This window comes from Anabrus simplex, chromosome 1 (genome assembly GCF_040414725.1).
Source record: "Anabrus simplex isolate iqAnaSimp1 chromosome 1, ASM4041472v1, whole genome shotgun sequence".
In the NCBI taxonomy this organism is placed as follows: domain Eukaryota; kingdom Metazoa; phylum Arthropoda; class Insecta; order Orthoptera; family Tettigoniidae; genus Anabrus; species Anabrus simplex.
In genome coordinates this window covers 1757069467-1757088386 of record NC_090265.1, presented here as the reverse complement: position 1 = coordinate 1757088386, position 18920 = coordinate 1757069467, and positions in this window count along the sequence as shown.

The following is an 18920-nucleotide window of genomic DNA, read 5'->3' as shown; positions in this document are numbered from 1 at the left end:
CAATCAGTGGCGTACGGCGGCCGAACATCTCATCCGCCTGCTTCAAAAATTTGAAAACTCTTAGTATAGAACTATATTGCTTACATTCTAAATCATCCGTGTGCAAGAAGAAGGAGCATACTGTCACAAGGGAGATTACTTTTTAAGATGTTTCGTCCTGGAATTACGACCGCGTTGAGTCTGTCCTCCAGAGTGCAAATATGTTTTAGCTCAAAAACGAAAATATTTTGCATTTTTCAAAATATTTAACAAATCCATCACTTCCGTAACAATTGCATTTTCAAGTCTGGTTCTGTTTCATCATCATCTTCATCATCATCTTATTCTCATTATGCCACTTTTGCCATGCCATATTGCGTTCACCCATGTGCGGAAGTGTGAATTATTCTTTATCAAATAATTTTCTGGAAAATATTGTGTGATAATTTCCACAAAATAATCGGCGTAAAAAAGTTCTAAAATATAACATATGTTTTATTTCGTCACACATCTATAATTTCCTTATTTTAATATATATTGTATCATTAAAATGCAGGGTAGGAATACGAGAAAAATCGGTTACCTGAATGTTTCTAGCAAATGTTAAATCTGTATTTCTTTTCATCACTCTGCAATTCATTTCGGTTCTGCGGAGCTCGAATTTGGTCTAATTTTGTTCAAAATTTAAATAATGGTATCGGCTTTACGTAAACGAACTAATTTTACGGGTTCGGAAACACTGAGATGCCGGAATTTAGTCCCGTAGGAGTTCGTTTCCGTGGCAGTAAATCTAGCAACACGAGGGTGACCTATTTGAGAACCTTCAAATACCATCGGACTGAGACAGGATCGAACCAAGTTGGGTCAGAGGCCAGTGCCTCAACCGTCTTATAAATGTTGGAGTAATCGGGCATTTTCTGTTACTTGTTTGTTGTTGCACTATGCAAATTCATCGAAAATTTAATATAGTTTGTTTCAAAGAGACATCCGCCGGTAAGAGCTTCACCAACTGAAATGACTTTTAAATCATTTTGTAGGGTAGTATGCAGGATTCCAAATGGCAATTTATTTTCTGACTTCGGTCTAAAGGTTCCGAAATAATAACGATTGCCCTCGAGCAGCGCGTTACCTCTTAAAGGGGGGTTTATTTGGTGGCCATATTGTTTAGAAGTGTGTCGTCACAGATTTCTTTCTATTTTTGGTGTCAAGTTATAGTTGAACAGTTTTTCCTAACACGGATAGCCTATACAGTATTGCAATGGCGATACTGAGAATTCAGCGTTGCAAAATAGCGTCACATTTTCTGACGGGCGTTTCAGTGTAAGTACACGCCCAGCGCTTGAGCGTACGGAAATACGTTTTTAGGTTAAAATTATTTTGCACAATTTGTTGTGAGAAAAAAAACAAGCTTTCCCTTTAGAAAAATTAAATGATCATGAACGTGTCTCTCGGACATGGCCATTCAACAACGGGTCCTACGTAACTTTGCCTGGCCATCAATCCATACCTTATATCAATGGTATTCAAACTTTTTGGTTGACGTACTCCTGGAGTACGAGTATACTGCGATTATTTCAGAAATAATAAATAAGTGTTGCTGGATATCAAATAATATTAACCATAATCATCACCATCAGCATCTTCCCCAGCTTTACCGGTCCCGCTTGCTTAGGGTCTCATTACACACTAAAGCATGAAAGGGTTGTGGCCGGAGATTTACGGTCACTCGCCCTTCCCGACAGCACGGGTTATTCAACTGAAAATCCTACCCCAGCAGTACCGGGAATCAAACCGCGGTCGTCGGTTTAATAGGCAAGCAGCTAAATCGCTACACTATCCTGTTACCCAATAATGCAAATAATGTATCGTATATAATCATTCCTGGTCAACGCAAATAGAAGTAGCCTTCCTTAAGAAATCCCTGACAGACAAAACCCACCTCTACAATTTCCACACCCTGCAATTTAATTACTGGCCAAGAAGTTACTCTTGGTCCTCCCCTCGCCAAAACAATCTCATATTTAAATGGATTTTACGCACGGTCTGCTCGTACCTGGAATCTTCTACCATCTGCGGTAAAACTGCTTCCTCTTCCTCAATTCCTCCACGTAGTAAAGAAAATGTATATATAAATAGAAACCCATACGTGATCTATGTAACTTGTATAAATTAGAATTGCAAGAAAGATGTTCGTCCGCCTGTGTGGTGTAGTGATTTGTGTGATTAGCAGCCACCCCCCGAGGCCCGGGTTCGATTCCCGGCTCTGCCACGAAATTTGAAAAGTGGTACGAGGGCTGGAACGGGGTCTACTCAGCCTCGGGTGGTCATCTGAGTAGAGGTGGGTTCGATTCAAACCTCAGCAATCCCGGGAGTGATTTTCCGTGGTTTCCCACTTCTCCTCTAGGCAAATGCCGGGATGGTACCTAACTTAAGGCCACGGCCGCTTCCTTCCCTCTTCCTTGTCTATCCCTTCCAATCTTCCCATCCCCCGCAAGGCCCCTGTTCAGTATAGCAGGTGAGGCCGCCTGGGCGAGGTACTGGTCATTCTCCCCAGTTGTATCCACGACCCGATGTCTCACGCTCCAGGACACTGCCCTTGAGGCGGTAGAGGTGGATCCCTCGCTGAGTCCGATGGAAAATCAACTCTGGAGGGTAAGCAGATTAAGAAAAAGAAAGAAATAAATAAAGAAAGAAAGAAAGAAAGAAAGAAAGATGTTTGCAAGCACAGTTCAATGTGGGCGAATTTATATGCGTACGCGTGTGGGAGTGGTTGTGAATGAGTGTACATACAGGGGTATGAGTGAGGTAGTATTTGACTGGGTCTTCTTACGGTAATATGTATAGAATAAATCAAGATAATTATTATTCCAAGAGTACAGTAATTGGAGTGTAAATATGTAAAGTTTAAATTGTCTACACATATCTAAATATTCAATAGAGTTTATGTAAAGGTACATATGGGAATGGAGGCACTTCTCTGACCACTGGAGTCTCCTGTTCCTTACTCAGGCAACGCGGCAAGCCTTCACAAGACCGATGGAGAAACGTGTTTTTCCTCGTGAATGGATTTGCGAGGTTTTCATTGCCTAGCAACGATATGAGTATATTTATTAATGCAGCGATCACTATTGTACTACCTATATATATTAAGTGGAATATCTGTCTGTCTGTCTGTCTGTCTGTCTGTCTGTCTGTCTGTCTGTCTGTCTGTCTGTCTGTCTGTCTATCTGAAATAAATTTTAACAGCCAACTCCATTCCATAGATTTAGGTCCTTTAGCACATTAACATAGGATAATATCGAATTTGTCGCACAAGGCCGCGACAAAGTTCATTTTAAGCCTCACGACGCGAAGAACAAAACTTGGTTAGGCCCTGCGCGCACCGAAACCATGTTTTTAGGGCATAAAACCAAACGTTATGGAGATATTGGCATCACACTGCCCCATTCTAGGAATAGGGTGAAGAAGTGACCAGCCGTAGCCATGGCAAAGTCAGCTCAAGGATTCTACAGTAGAATACAGGCCTGGTGTTCAAAATAGGCACGTGCGTAAAGTAGGAGAGATTCTGCTAACCATATGACTGTGTGGAAAAAATCACTGTGGAGGTAAGCCAGTCCCAGTGGGATAGGAGAGGCGGGGAGAGGGTGGAATTAAAAAACAATCGAAAATAGTGTCGAATCCATAGGTTTCGGGGTGGGTGAGATGAACAGTGGCACTCCGCATGTCGTTTAAGACCAATTTCACCCCATCAAAATGTGGGGTGAGAAGGGGTGAAAAAACTACAAAATTGCCCAGATTGTGGATTTATGTGTGTGTACCCCTATGGGCGGTGGTGGAAGGGGAGTGAATCAACTTCAAAATAACGAAATCTTCACACAGAATTAACGGATAATAAAATACCTAAAAAGTAAACAGTCAATAACGTGTCCGGGCAGCGCCGGGTGATATAGCTAGTACACACTACAACTGAAAAAATGAAATTTAATGAGCAATGCAGCATAAGTAAGCATTGCAATATACCCAGTTACTCGGAGGTACGCTGCAAACGGACATATATTTTAGAATGAATAGTTCGGAAATGGGACCCTGCGTAGCGGTAGACAAAAACACTAAATAAAACAAGGTGTTGTGGAAAATGAGCAGCATTAACTCTTTCCTGAACTGCGTATCGAAAACAGTTAGAGGCTACGATAAATTTGCATACCCCTTGAGACGAGCCCACGTACCCCTAGTGGTTCGCGTACCGCACTTTGAAAACCACTGCGTTACATCACAGCCTGCACGGTTGATAATCACACTAACTTCCGTAAGGTATGTCAATACGCTATGTCTGTCATATTATTGACCGTTGTCATCATTTCAAAGTAAGAAAATCCGTCGTATCAGCCCGTCAGATCCCCAGCTCAGAGCAGGCGGCCTTGCTAGAGACTGAAGCGCTAATAGCGGCTACCTTTATAAGCTGTCCATAGAGAGAGAGTTGAATGGGTGCTCTAGGGCGATCTAATTACATGTTCGGTGGTCTGAGGATAACGTGCTATTGTTCGCCAATAATTACACCCCTGAAAGCTACGGCAGCTACTCACTAGAACAGATTTCGCTACGTTTTCACAAGGGATAGAGTGAGGGAGGGGTAAGATCATCCATAGGTCAAATTTGCAGCTTAGGACGAAGTACATTGTACACAGTTGAGCACGATGACCGACTCAGTACCCTACTGGTGTCTTTTGCAGTACATTTGCATTTTAGCTTAATGATTATGTATTACGTTATTAGCAACTCAATAAGACAGACGAGGTTCGATCCCGGTCACAGGATGACATCGTAGATGTTGACTGTCGCGTCCTGGTGACTCATAGAATGTCTCTCATCAAGCGGCAATTTCAATGTCTTGCGGGAGGTCCTATGAAGCGAAATAATAATAATAATAATAATAATAATAATAATAATAATGGCCCGCATCTGTGGTGGAGTGGTCAGTGTAATCAGCTGCCATTCCCGGAGGCCCGAGTTCGATTCCGGGCTCTGGCACGAAATTTGAAAAGTGGTACGAGGGCTGGAACGGGATCCACACAGCCTTGAGAGGTCAACTGAGTAGAGGGGGACTCGATTCCAACCATCCTCGAAATGGTTTTCCGTGGTTTCCCACTTCTCCTCTAGGCAAATGCCTGGATGGTACCTAATTTAAGACCACGGCCGCTTCCTTCCTTCTTCCTTGTCTATTCCTTCCAATCTTCACATCCTTCCACAAGGCCCCTGTTCTGCAGAGCAGGTGAGGCTGCCCGGGCGAGGTACTTGTCCTCCTCAACATTTGTATCCTTGACCAGAAGTTTCACGTTCTAGGACACTTCCCTTGAGGCGGTAGAGATGGGATCCCTCGCTGAGTCCAAGGGAAAAACCAACCCTTGATGGTAAACGGATTAAGGTACTAATAATAATAACAATAACCATCATCATCATCACCATCTCTGGAGGGAAGGTAGACATACCGGCCTTCGGTTCAGTAGGATCCGAGTTCGTTACCCAGCAGGCCGAGGAATTTTATCCACGACTTGTTAATTCATCTAGTTTGGGGACGGGGTATTTTTTCGCTTTTTTACAAGTCGTTTTACGTCACACCGACACATGTAATCTTATGGCGACGATAAGAGAGGAAAGGCCTACGAGTGGGAAGGCAGTGGCCGTGGCTTTAATTTAAGTACAGCCTGATTTGCCTGATGTGAAAATGGGAAACCACGGAAAGCCATGTTCAGGGCAGCCGACAGTGGGGTTCGGACAAACTATCTCCCGAATACTGGAAAATGGCCGCACTCAGGCGATTGCAACTATCGAGCTCAAAATTTTCCATAGTAACGCTTGTCATAGATTTTATACTAGTTATTTCTCTTTCTTTCTTAGTCAGCTTACCGTCCAGGGTTGGTTTTACTGTCGGACTCAGCGAGGGATCCTACCTCTATCGCCTCGTGGGCAGTGTGCTGGAGCGTAAGACGTTTGGTCGGAATAAAACTGAAGAAGATGTCCAGTACTGTACCTCTCCCAGGTGGCCTCACCTGCTGTGCTGAACAGGAGCCTTGTGGAGAATGGGAAAATCAGTTTATTATTATTATTATTATTATTATTATTATTATTATTATTATTATTATTATTATGCGACTCATTCAGCGTTTAGGCCTTCGGTTAAGAGGGTCCCGGGTTCGATTCCCGGCCGGGTCGGGGATTTTAATCGTGTTTGATTAATTCTTCTGGGTTGGGGACTGGGTGTTTGTGATTGTTCCAACACTTTCCTCTACATATTCAGACAACACACATCACTACGAACCACCGCAGAAACACGCAACAGTGATCACATCCTTCCGTACAAGGTTGGCGTCAAGAAGGGCATCCGGACGTAAAACAAGGTCAAATCCACATGTGGGACACATTTCGCACCACGACCCCACAGGTGTGGGAAAAGCGGTGGAAGATTATTATTATTATTATTATTATTATTATTATTATTATTATTATTATTATTATTATTGGAGTAACGCCTTGTACTAATTCAGGCTGCAGTTTCTAAGATTGCGATAGGATCCTGTTATTAAAATTGGTTTTATTCAAAGATAGAAAGTACAGAATTGTTTAATGAGAACAGTTTCAAGTCGTGCCATGTATTCAGTTCACCATCGAATCATCTGGAAGGAAATCGATAATTGTTCTGCTGTTAGGTAAACCGCCCCGCAGTCGTGGGAATCAGCAAAGTCCCATTTGTGTGTGGGGTGCGTTAACGCAATTGAGCAAGACACATTTGCAAACCCACAGGCACTGAACTGGGAAGCAAATATTGTTGTAGTAGATCTGAGGGATATTAAAGGCGTTCGTGGTTTGAAGTGACATTTTAGTTAATTAATTTGTAAATGAACGTGCATTTTTTTAAACCAACCTGTGCTTTCACCAGTACTGATGTCAACTACAAACGATTACAACAATTACCCTCAAGTGGTAAATGTGCTATCCTCATTGGTGTGCTTTAAGCAATTTTTGAATGGTCGTCCTCAGCAGATGATTCCGGGATAAACGTATCCTTAACTAACATTACAATTAGGAATCTGTTTTATCAAATGATAAAGTCTTTTAGCACTGGGAATTTGAATAGTAGTTAATCATTGGAAACGTTTGTGCTTTGACAAAAAATGCATCAATGTAGTTCATAATGTCCTACCTCCGTGAATCAGTAGTATAGTGTTGACCTCGGGGTCCCCAGCTCGGGATTGTCACCTGGCGGAGGATGTCTCATTTTCATAGGCAATGTTTATTATTATTATTATTATTATTATTATTATTATTATTATTATTATTATTATTATTATTATTATTATTATTATTATTATTAACCACAAGCAGTCGTATCAGCACACTGTCCGACTCATTGGCTGAATAGTGAGCGTTTAATTCTCGGCTGGATCGGAGATTTTAATCTCCTCTGATTAATTCCTCTGGCCTGGGGACTGGGTGTTTGTGTTTATCCCAACGCTTTCCTCTTCATATTCAGACAACACACTACAATACCAACCAGCACAGAAATATTCAATACTCATTACACCCCTCCATATCAGGAAGGGCATCCGGGCGTGAAACAGAGCAAAATCCACATTTGCGTCACATGAGTCTGTCTTCAAAATCATTGTAAGTTTACAATTATTGTTTGCATGCTCTCATACTTTTCTTTATTTTTCTTATTTTACAGTTGATCTCAACAGGGCTCCATTTTGACTTATTTTAAACTCATTTCGACTACTCCAACGTACATGTTTGAAACCAGTCTGTGCTTTCACCAGTATTGACGTCAAATACAAACAATTCCACCAAGGTCGTGGACGCATGGCAACCCCACAGGATGACCGATATCTGACCATCAGTGCGTTGCGGCGTCGTTCAGCAACTCCAGAGAACTGCAACAAGACCTCAGAAGGGTTACTGGAGTCACGGTGTCTGACCAGACAGTAAGGAACAGATTAAGAGAAGTGTCCTTACGACCCAGACGTCCTGTTCGAGTGCCCCGTTTAACGCAGCAACATCGCGCAGCTCGCCTTCAGTTTGCTCGTACCCACGTCAACTGGCAACTTCGCCAATGGAGACCTGTGTTGTTCACAGACGAGTCCAGATTTCCCCTGACACAGCGTGATGGACGTCAACGTGTATGGAGACGCCGTGGTGAGCAGTACATGCCAAATGTCGTCCAGGAAGGCGACCGATTCGGACGAGGTTCTGTCATGTGTGGGGTGGCATCAGTATTGTTGGCCGTACGGATCTTGTCGTCGTCCGTGGTAATCTTATCGATGCGGGGTACATCGAGCAGATACTGCTATGGCATGTGTTGGTTGTTGCTTAATTCGTACCCATGCACGACAATGCCAGGGCTCATGTAGCTCACATCACCAGAGCTGTTTTGCGAGAAATGGATATTCAAGAGATGGAATGGCCAGCAGTGAGTCCCGACCTTAATCCCATCGAGCATGTGTGGGATAGGCTTGACAGAAGTGTTCGTGGGCGTAATGTTCCACCACAGACTCTCCAAGACCTCGAACAGGCTCTCATTAAAGAATGGAACCTGATACCGGAACGTGACCTCCGTCGACTTATACGGAGCAGGCCACGTAGGTGTCAAGCTGTTATAAATGCTAGTGGAGGACATACACCATACTGAAGTTCTACAACTGTGATAAAAATCCACCCTGGAGGACTGTTATCACTTTGTTTTCGCCCCTATTTGGAAATTTCCGTTTGTGTTCTGAAAATGAACGCGAATCCATCGATATTCTTTTGTACACTTCAACGGTAATGAATTAAGGCTTAGATGGTAATATAGCTGGGTGGGAGGTATTGTTTTGTGGAGCATAGCATACGTTCGAAAATATGTTCCCCTAACTGTTTTGAACTGTGTACAATATGATCACTTCATATTTTGATAATGGACTGTTACAATGCAGTGCTAGAAACACAGCCGTTTCTCACACCAAGATCGCATCATAAACGCGTTGCCTTAACATTCTGGAAATGAACAAACAATTTTTAATTGCTTGAAATGTGTTTTTCAGTACAGTTTGTCTCGTCCGGCTGAGTCCGTGGGAAAAACCAACCATAGATGGTAAACGGATTAAGGTACTAATATCATCATCACCATCTCTGGAGGGAAGGTGGACATACCGGCTTTCGGTTCAGAAGGATCCGAGTTCGTTACCCAGCAGGCCGAGGAATTTTATCCACGACTTGTTAATTCATCTACTTTGGGGAGGTACTTTTTTCGTTCTTTTACAAGTCGTTTTACGTCACACCGACACATATAGTTTTATGGCGACGATAGGACAGGAAAGGCCTACGAGTGGGAAGGCAGTGGCCGTGGCCTTAATTGAAGTACAGCCTGATTTGCCTGATGTGAAGTTTGTGAAGGATTTCTTTCTTGTAAATGTAGTTTGCATAATCGTAACCAAAACTCTTGTCATGAAAGCCAGGAATGTGGTCCTTGCAACTAATGTAAGATAGTCCTCTGTAGCTTTCCAGCAATGAGTTTATAGTGAGGAGGAACGTACGTTAAGTAGTTGTCAGTATTTCCTTTTTATATTTACCTTAGATACAATTGCCAAACATACGCTAGGACTTAACTCTAGTTGTCTTTCAAGCGTGTGAGTTGCATCAAAACCCAAAGCAAAAATTTATGCAATTTTCACCTTAAAACAAGATACAAAGGTCCTTAGAAAGGCTTCATTTTTTCATAACCTCGCCACTAGCAAGGGAAGTATTTGTTTTCGAACCCTACAAATTGCATAAGTCGTTGTAGTTATGCCATTACGTTTGGTCAGACGTTTAAAATGACCGGAAATTACCGTACAGAAATCAATTATCTTATCAATAAAAGTGTAATACATACAGTACATCAAATTTGATTGCTTACCTAGCGTGTAGTCAGTAGCCTCCGTGGCCCAGGCGGCTGCGCGTCGGCCTCTAACCGCTGGGTTCCGTGGTTCAAATCCCGGTCATTCCATGTGAGATTTGTGCTAGACAAAGCAGAGGCGGGTCAGGTTTCTCTCCGGGTACTCCGGTTTTCCCTGTCATCTTTCATTCCAGCAACACTCTCCAATATCATTTCATCTGTCATTCATTAACCATTGCCCCAGAGGAGTGCTACAGGCTTCGGCAGCAGGCACAATTCCTATCCTCGCCGCAAGATAAAAACGAGACGTGTATATGCGACCACGTGGCACAGTATATTGTCACCAATCGCAAGTAGTTGAAGCTACTCGTTTGATCAAATGTGCTGAAGATGACATGTGTCATTATGTGGCTATTGTTAGATGTGTTCATTGCTAGACTGCATATTTCGTCGAACATTTCATTGAAAAGCCCCATCTTCATTTTGATATTGACAATATAAAATATACATTCCTTAATGAAAAAATGCGCTAATGAGTTTGTAAATCACTTTCTAAACTCATTGCAGACATTTGAAACCAAGTGTTACTATTCTAGTTTAATTTTCTCAGGATGGTCGATCCCAAACGGTTGAAAGCGTCTCGACCAGATAACTAATTTACCATCCAAAGACAGTATTGAAGTTAGTGTAATTTCCTTCAGTTCTTATCTCTAAACTGTATAATAAACTTATCTGAAAGTTAAGCCTGTAATGTTTGGGATTCGGCAATGACAGTTCGATCGATACTTGGGAGAATACTATTTGAAACGGTTAACGAACCCACCTAATATGTGAGTGATTCAGCTATGAGCTCTGAAGATGGCCCCATTTTCACATTTTCCTCTTTATTAGATAACATTAATTTCAAGAGGATCCATAAGAATGAACTAAAAGACACTGGATAGGAAATGTCAAAGGAAATCCCAATAAGAGTTAAATGAAGCAACTGGGATCCCTTATATTGCCGCACGGGGTCTCAAACTAGAAGAATATGATAATTCGCAAAGCGTACTCTGAATATCTGATTCAACCAGAATTTTAAGTACACTATTCAAAAAATTTGTTCATATTCATTTTAGATGAAATGGTATACATATACTCGTAACTAATCCAATTTCTTTGATTTCGTTTTTTGTATCGGTTCTTGATTTTTAATGTTTGCCTTCGGTTGTTCTACCATTCAGCCCGCCTACATTTGTATGTCCTTATACTTCGTTATTGAGCAATTATTATTATGATTGCGATCAACAGTATTCTGTAAGAAGGAAGTCAGCTCCCGGACGAAACTATCTTTACATCGGTCTGTTCTCAGACCAACTTTGCTTTACGGGAGCGAAAGCTGGGTGGACTCAGGACATTATTTCTGGTACAAACAGGTGGTAACAATGGCAGGAGGGTACTCGGAATGAGGAGATAAAGGCTAAGTTAGGACTGAACTCAATGGATGAAGCTGTACGCATAAACCGGATTCGGTGGTGGGGTAATGTAAGGCGAATGGAGGAGAATAGGTAACCTAGGAGTATAATGGACACTGTTATGGAGGGTAGGAAAAGTAGAGGGAGACTAAGGCGACAATGGTTAGACTCGGTTTCTAACGATTTAAAGATGAGAGGTATAGAACTAAATGTAGCCATGGCACTAGTTGCAAATATAGGATTGTGGCGACGTTTAGTAAATTCACAGAATCTTGCATGTATGTATGTATGTATGTATGTATGTATGTATGTATGTATGTATGTATGTATGTATGTATGTATGTACATATATAAATTGGAATTAATACTGTCAATAAACAACACGATGACAAGAAATAAACAAAATTATAATTCTAAGGGCCTCCGTGGCTCAGCGGCAGCGCGCCGGTCTCTCACCGCCAGGTTCCCTGGTTCAAATCCCGGTCACTCCATGTGAGATTTGTGCTGGACAAAGCGGAGAAAGGACAGGAATTTGTCCGGGTACTCCGGTTTTCCCTGTCATATTTTATTCCAGTAACACTCTCCAATATCATTTCATCTGTCATTCATTAATCATTGCTCCAAATGAGTGCGACAGGCTTCGGCAACCGGCACAATTCCTTTCCTCGCCAGTAGATAGGGGCTTCATTCATTCCATTCCTGACCCGGTCGAATGACTGGAAACAGTAGCCATGCAGCCGGATTTTCAAATGTATCACATTTCATCAGTAGATAAAAGTTACACCTATTATTTCTATTACATCGCTCAATCTCGACTAAAAACCCTAAGGACTTCACCTTTTCACCCATAAATTTAACTCCGATGTAGATATGATGACAAAGATAAAATAAATTAAACACACATAGCTAAGTAACTTGTGCCTCAGTGGCAATGCGCCGGCCTCTCACCGCTGGTTTGCGTGGTTCAAATCCCGGTCACTCCATGTGAGATATGTGCTGGACAAAACGGAGGCGGGACAAGTTTTTCTCCGTGTACTGTGGGTTTCCCCGTCATTTTTCATTGCAGTTATATCATTTAATTTCATTTGTCAGTCATTAAACATTGCCCCAGAGGAGTGCGACAGGCTTTGGCAGAGGGCACTATTCCTATCCTCGCCGCTAGATGGCGCTTCGTCCTTTCCATTCCTGACCCGTTCGAATGACTGGAAACAGCCTGAGGATTTTCATTCCACCTAACCTACATGATGCTCGTGAGTGAGCAAAGATGATGATTTAAAGATAAAAATTTCATAATGTTCCGTATTGAAATGTATTACAATTAAATTGAAATAATAGATAGGGTAGTTCAACTTATTCAATACAAATAAATACGAAATGTAGAGTTATATTCCTATTTAATTATAAGCGGAAGCGGTACCGGTTTCGACCCCAATCCGGGTCATCGTCAGCCGAATAAAACGCAAAAAACAATGCATAGGTAAGAAAGAAATTAAAGATCAAGTCTACATAAAAACAGTTGAATAGGCAATATAAAATAACGGGTATAGGCACTGTAAAATTCAGAAGAAGTAGAAGGTAAGTCACTTAAAAGAAGCAAGGCGCAATGTTCTGAAATGCCTTCCTGAGGACATTAGTAACTGTGAAGTTCGTAGGTGGTTCGTGGTCGTGCCGAAACAACTCGAATGGAGTGCTTCAGTAAGAAGAGTGTTAATCCCTATACTTCCCAAAGTGTACTCCTGTTTAAAGTATGGGGGATAACTGGTTCATATATTGCCCTCATATCGTCATTGACAGTCTCCACTTGTTCAACGCCCTGCCCAGGCTGAATCGTAGGGTCCATTATTAGCCCACATCTGGAACTTTTCGAGTAGGCAATTATGTCCTCACAAAGCGTTGAGTCGTTTGCACTAAGGACGACGACCTCTTCATGTACTTCACGACATTGTCTGAGCATAGGCTGTTCAATGAGTAATAGGTTTCTGACGTCTAGAGGATATTCAACTTTCGAGCTTGTTTGTTCCTTTTTCCGTTTTACCCTATACTCAGTCTCCGATGACCCGAAACTTACCTTCGTTCCTTCTCTATTTGGTATTTAAGTCATCTAATAACATAGTTTTTACTTTAAGATAACCCCTATCCCCACTTTGTTCAAGATATTATAAAATAATTCTGCAGCACAGCTGTTGCATAGCTATTAGCAATACTCTTATTATCTGGTTCAGAATCGTCATTCTTCTAGATTTAAAATCGAAGAATTGTAGGAGAGTTAGATGTAAGAATTTTTATTTTATTTTACAAGTTGCTTTACGTCGCTCCGACAAAGATAGGTATTATGGCGACAATGAGACAGGGAGGAGCTAAGAGTGGGAAGGAAACGGCCAGGGGTTTTATGAAGGTACAGCCTCAGCCTTTGCCTGGTGTGAAAATGGGAAACCACGGGCAACAATCTTCGGGCTGCAGACAGTGGGGTTCGGACCTTCTATCTCCCGAATACGGGAAAATGGCCGCACTTAAGCGACTGCAACTATCAAGCTCGGCAGATAGCAATTCAAAGGTTTCCTTAGTAACGCTTGTCATAGATTTTATACTAGTTATTTCTCTTTCTTCCTTTGGCGGTTTACCGTCTAGGGTTGGTTTTTCCGTCGGACTCAGTGTAGGATCCTACATCTATCACTTCAAGGGCAGTGTCCTGGGGCGTGAGACATTTGATCGGGATAAAACTGAGGAGGATGACCAGTACCTCTCCCAGGAGCCCTCATCTGCTATGCTGAACAGGGGCCTTGTAGGGAATGGGAAGATCAGAAGGGATAGACAAGGAAGAGGGAAGGAAACATTCGTGGCTTGACGTTAGACACCATTGCGGTATTTGCCTGGGGGAAAATGGGAAACCACGGAAAACTCCGTCGAGGATGGTTGAGGTGAGAATTGAACCCCACTCTACTCATTTGAGCTCCCCAAGCTGAGTGGGCCCCGTTCCAGTGCCTCTTAAAATTTTTCAAATTTCGTGGCTGAGCCGGGAATTGAACCCAGGCCTCTGGGGGTAGCAGCTAATCTCACTAATTACTACACCACAGAGACTGCCTGAAATGAGTTAATAATAATACATAGATTAGTTCTAGAGTTATATATAATGTTAACCAGATATGTAGTGCTTTAAAGATAAATGCCTGACACCAGTTTGGCTAAGGGTATAGTATATCTGGCTAAGGTGAGAATGAAAATTTAACAAGACTGTGGAAGGACCAAAAGATTTCTAAGAACCTAAAAAATGGTAAACTGTCTAGTATTTCCCACACACTAATACGAGTCATGGAGATGAAGGAAAAAGGAGAAGAAGTTCGACGTAACTGAAATGTATTGCTGGAGTAGAATATTAAGAATTCCGTGGACCGATCACTGCACAAAAGAGGAGTTTTTCAAGTGGTGCTATTTATACTTTAAAATATTAATTGGTATTCTTCCGTATGCAATACAGTAGTTGAATTTTATCGAATGTCATGAGCAATTCAGATCAAAAAGGATGTAATTCCTTAAAAATTTTACCGTACCCGATTATGGTACGTTCCATGTGCCATTTATTCGACGTTTTATGTTTTATTTTCCCCCGCAACTTTCTGAAGATAGAAATTGCGCCGTATGAACAGACACTCCACAAACAACTCCATCCTAAAAGAGTTTAAAATTGACAGGAGGATCTAACACCAGGTTTGGCTCCATCAGCTGAAATGCCTATTTTAGCCATGTTGCGAAGAGAGGTCCAGTAAACGTCGAAAACTGATCATTCAGAGGAAAACCAAGGGACATACGTCACGAGAAAGAGTACCAACAAGGTGGATTAGCCATGTTACCAGTACGGTACATATGGAAGAACAACGCATGCTCTCATAAAGCAAGTCAGTAACAGGGAATCATCAGCATCTTGAACCAGTTCCAGTTTCCCGGGTGCGGTGAATAAGCGCTCTCCATTTACTGCTGTCCATGTCGAGCAGGTCCTCTCACACGCCCGAAATCTCACGAGTGCAAAACAAGGCGCAGAGGTTCAGAGCGCTGTGAATCAGTCCCTCTCGGCTCGGTTCGGACTAGCTTTATGGCTCGGGGTGACTCGGCTAAGCTCGGCTCCAATTGGCTCGGATGGTGAAGCGCTGCAGAGCGAGTGAGGAAGGGGAAAACAGGCGGAGTGTGAGTGACAGGCGTAGGGAAAGAGAAAGGCGAGCCATTGCTCAAAAACTAGGAGTGGAGTGTTCTGCACTCCGGTCAACCTGGTGAAGTCGTCTTTTGCCCAGATGGAAAATACACTCACGGTATTCCCTGCCTCTCGCATGAGGAGACTAAAAGGGGCGACCAAGGGATGATGATTTTAGAACCATGAGACTACTTGTGATTGGTACCATTACGCGAGGAACACCGTGGGTCGATGTTACTTGCGATTGGTACCACCATGAGAGAAACATCATGAGTCTACGTCACCTGTGATTAGTACCACTATAGGAGGAACACCATGGTTTTTCTTTAGCAGTGATTGGCATCATTATTAGGGGCCGGTGACCTGGATTTTGGACCCCTTTAGATGAAATGAAATGAAATGAAATGAAATGAAATGAAATGGAATTTCGTATGGTTTTTAGTGCTTGGAGTGTCCGAGGAGAAGTTCGGCTCGCCAGGTGCAGGTATTTTGATTTGACTTCCGTAGGTGACCTGCGCGATGAGGATGAAATGATGATGAAGACGATACATACACCCAGCCCCCATGCCAACAAAATTAACCAATGATGGTGAAAATTCCCGACCCTTCAGGAATTCAAACCCGGGACCCCTCTGACCAAAGGCCAGCACGCTAACCTTTTAGCCAAATAGCCGGACACCCCTTTAGATAATAAGCATCATCCCAGTAATTGAGGCATTGTGAATTGGATCCACTGATAATTTTTGTTTCACGATCACTTTTTTTATCATCATGCCTTTTAGTTTTTAGTCAGTAAAGTTTTAATTTTCATTTCGTTCACCTCGTACCATTAGGGGCCGATGACCTAGCTGTTAGGCCCGTTTAAACAAAGAACACCATCATCATCATCATCATCACACTCTCCAATATCATTTCATCTCTGTCATTAATCATTGATCCAGAAAAGTGCGGCAGCCAGCACAATTCCTAACCTCGCCGCTAGCTGAGGGCTTCATTCATTCCATTCGTAACCCAGTCGAATGACTGCAAACAGGCTCTGAATTTCATTTAATAATAATTAATTCACACTAAATACATATGTCGGATTATTAGGATATACCGGGGTCCTTATATGATGCCACAACAGCGAGGAATTTTCGTTTCAAGTATCCTTGAATTCCAAGTGACAATACAAGGGCATTATTATACAAGCTTGAGTAGGTCTTCGCGTCCATAAGCATGAGCAAATTTCGTGCTTGAACATTCTCTCCGTATCAAACACGTGTTTACGTAATTGAAATCACCTCTAAGTTTACAGAGAGGGATCTAGTTGCTAACGCTGTAAATGCATGGCCTGGCACGCACAGGACTCTAAAGGAACTGTATCATGTTAATTGAAGCACTGGTAAGCTATATAACACTACTTTAGATACCGGTCCTTCTTCACTCAGCTGCCTGTAGTAACTCTTGTGTGCACCTAAAGTTGGACATTAGAAAAATACAGGAACAATAATTCTAGGGCGTTCTGTTTGTATGTCCAACTCTTGTCTCCTTCCTCTACGAGGTCAGGTAAGTTCTCTTGCATACATCTGCTGCCTGTGACTGTGGAGTGGAGGACCAAACCATACAACACATTGTTCAAGAGTGCCCACTTCGTGCATTTGACGATGGTCTGAAGACTCTACACCAAGTGACACCATGTGCTCTGGAACGGTTGTCAAATTTGGATATTTCCATTTGATTATTTGCAAACTTTTGTGTACTTGTACAACCATACGATATATATATACGGGGTCAGGTATGAAGTGCAATGACCGGATGCCCTTCCTGACGTCAACCTCACCAGATGTAATAAAGATATGAAATGAATGACGCGATAGTAGGAAGGCTGAGGTTGAAACCCGGTGTCGGCACATAGCCCAATCCTGTTGAATAGCACCAAGGGGTCTGCTCAAGGCTTAACATCCCCAACCGACGGACGATTGACCATCAACAGCGTCATATGCCCCCACTCCATGTGAATACTGCGGAGAGGTTTGAAATTCAATCCAGGCTTTTGGCACGGAATCTAGTGGTTAGATATTGTATACCACCACCTCCCCTACTTGTTTATAATGGTGAGCCGTTTCATATACAGTCCACGGAATTTTACAGAAAATCAATAATATAAGAGAAAATGGAGGAAAACTGCTTTGGTTTTCCTATAAACCCCCGCCAATTCAAACTTTATAAAATGACTAGCAAGATACCCGTGCTTCGCTACGGTATTATACTGAAATTTATAATTGAATGCTTATTGTTTTAGATATATAATCCGCCGAAATTCGCGATCTGACTCGTTTTCTATTATTTTACAGCACGTTTCCTCCCATTTTTCAATATTCCTTTCCAGCAATCGATTTCGTACTTCCCGGGCTAGGCTCAGGTATTCCTCCTGGTCAGTTGGGTCCGTAAATCTTTGCCATCTTTTCTTTTAATCATTTTTAATATGGATAAAATCCTTCAGGAGATCCGGCGTGGTGTCATATTGGGTGATATGGCGGCACTGAACCCGCGGCCGGACTGCATTCTTAGTCATTACCCGTCCAGGCGCCGTTGCCAGCGCGGTCCGCACATTTGACGACGGTCCGGAACATTATTATTATTATTATTATTATTATTATGTGTTGCTGGAATGGCTGATGACAGGGAAAACCGGAGTATCCGGAGAAAAACCTGTCCCGCCTCCGTTTTGTCCAGCACGAATGTCACATGGAGTGACCGGGATTTGAACCACGGAACCCAGCTTTGAGAGGCCGGCGCGGTGCCGCGTGAGCAACGGAGGATCCTTGTAAGTACATTAATAACAGTAAAATCAATTGGTCTCACCTCCTTCTACACCCCACCGCCGTTAAGTTTATTTACCGCCAACCCCCCCCCCCACAAAAAGAAATGAAAAGAAGGCTTGTTTCTTTATGTTTAAGGGAGATTCCAAACACCAATGTTCACGTCTCTTACCTTCAGTTTTGAGATATAAGTATCCCCATAAAAGTAATTTACTTTTTTCACTTCATTTCACACTACCCCCCCCCCCTAAATGAACTTCCCCGAAAAAATACTTGTTTCTTTAATAGTAAAGGATCTTCTAAATACCAATTATCACGACTCTAAATTCTTCAGTTTTTGATTTATGTGTCCTCATGAAAGGAATTCAACTCCTTTACACTCCCGCCCTCCAAGATGGTTTCCCGCCCAAATCGCGTTTTTCTTTGTTTTTAAAGGAGATCCAAATACGAATTTTCACATCTGTAATAACTTTAGTTTTTATTAGATGTATGTATTCTCATACTATTAAGCCAATTTATTTTTCAATTCTTTTACCCCCCCCCCTCCCGCTTCATTGGATTTTAAGAGAATACGTGTATTTTTACTTTTAAAG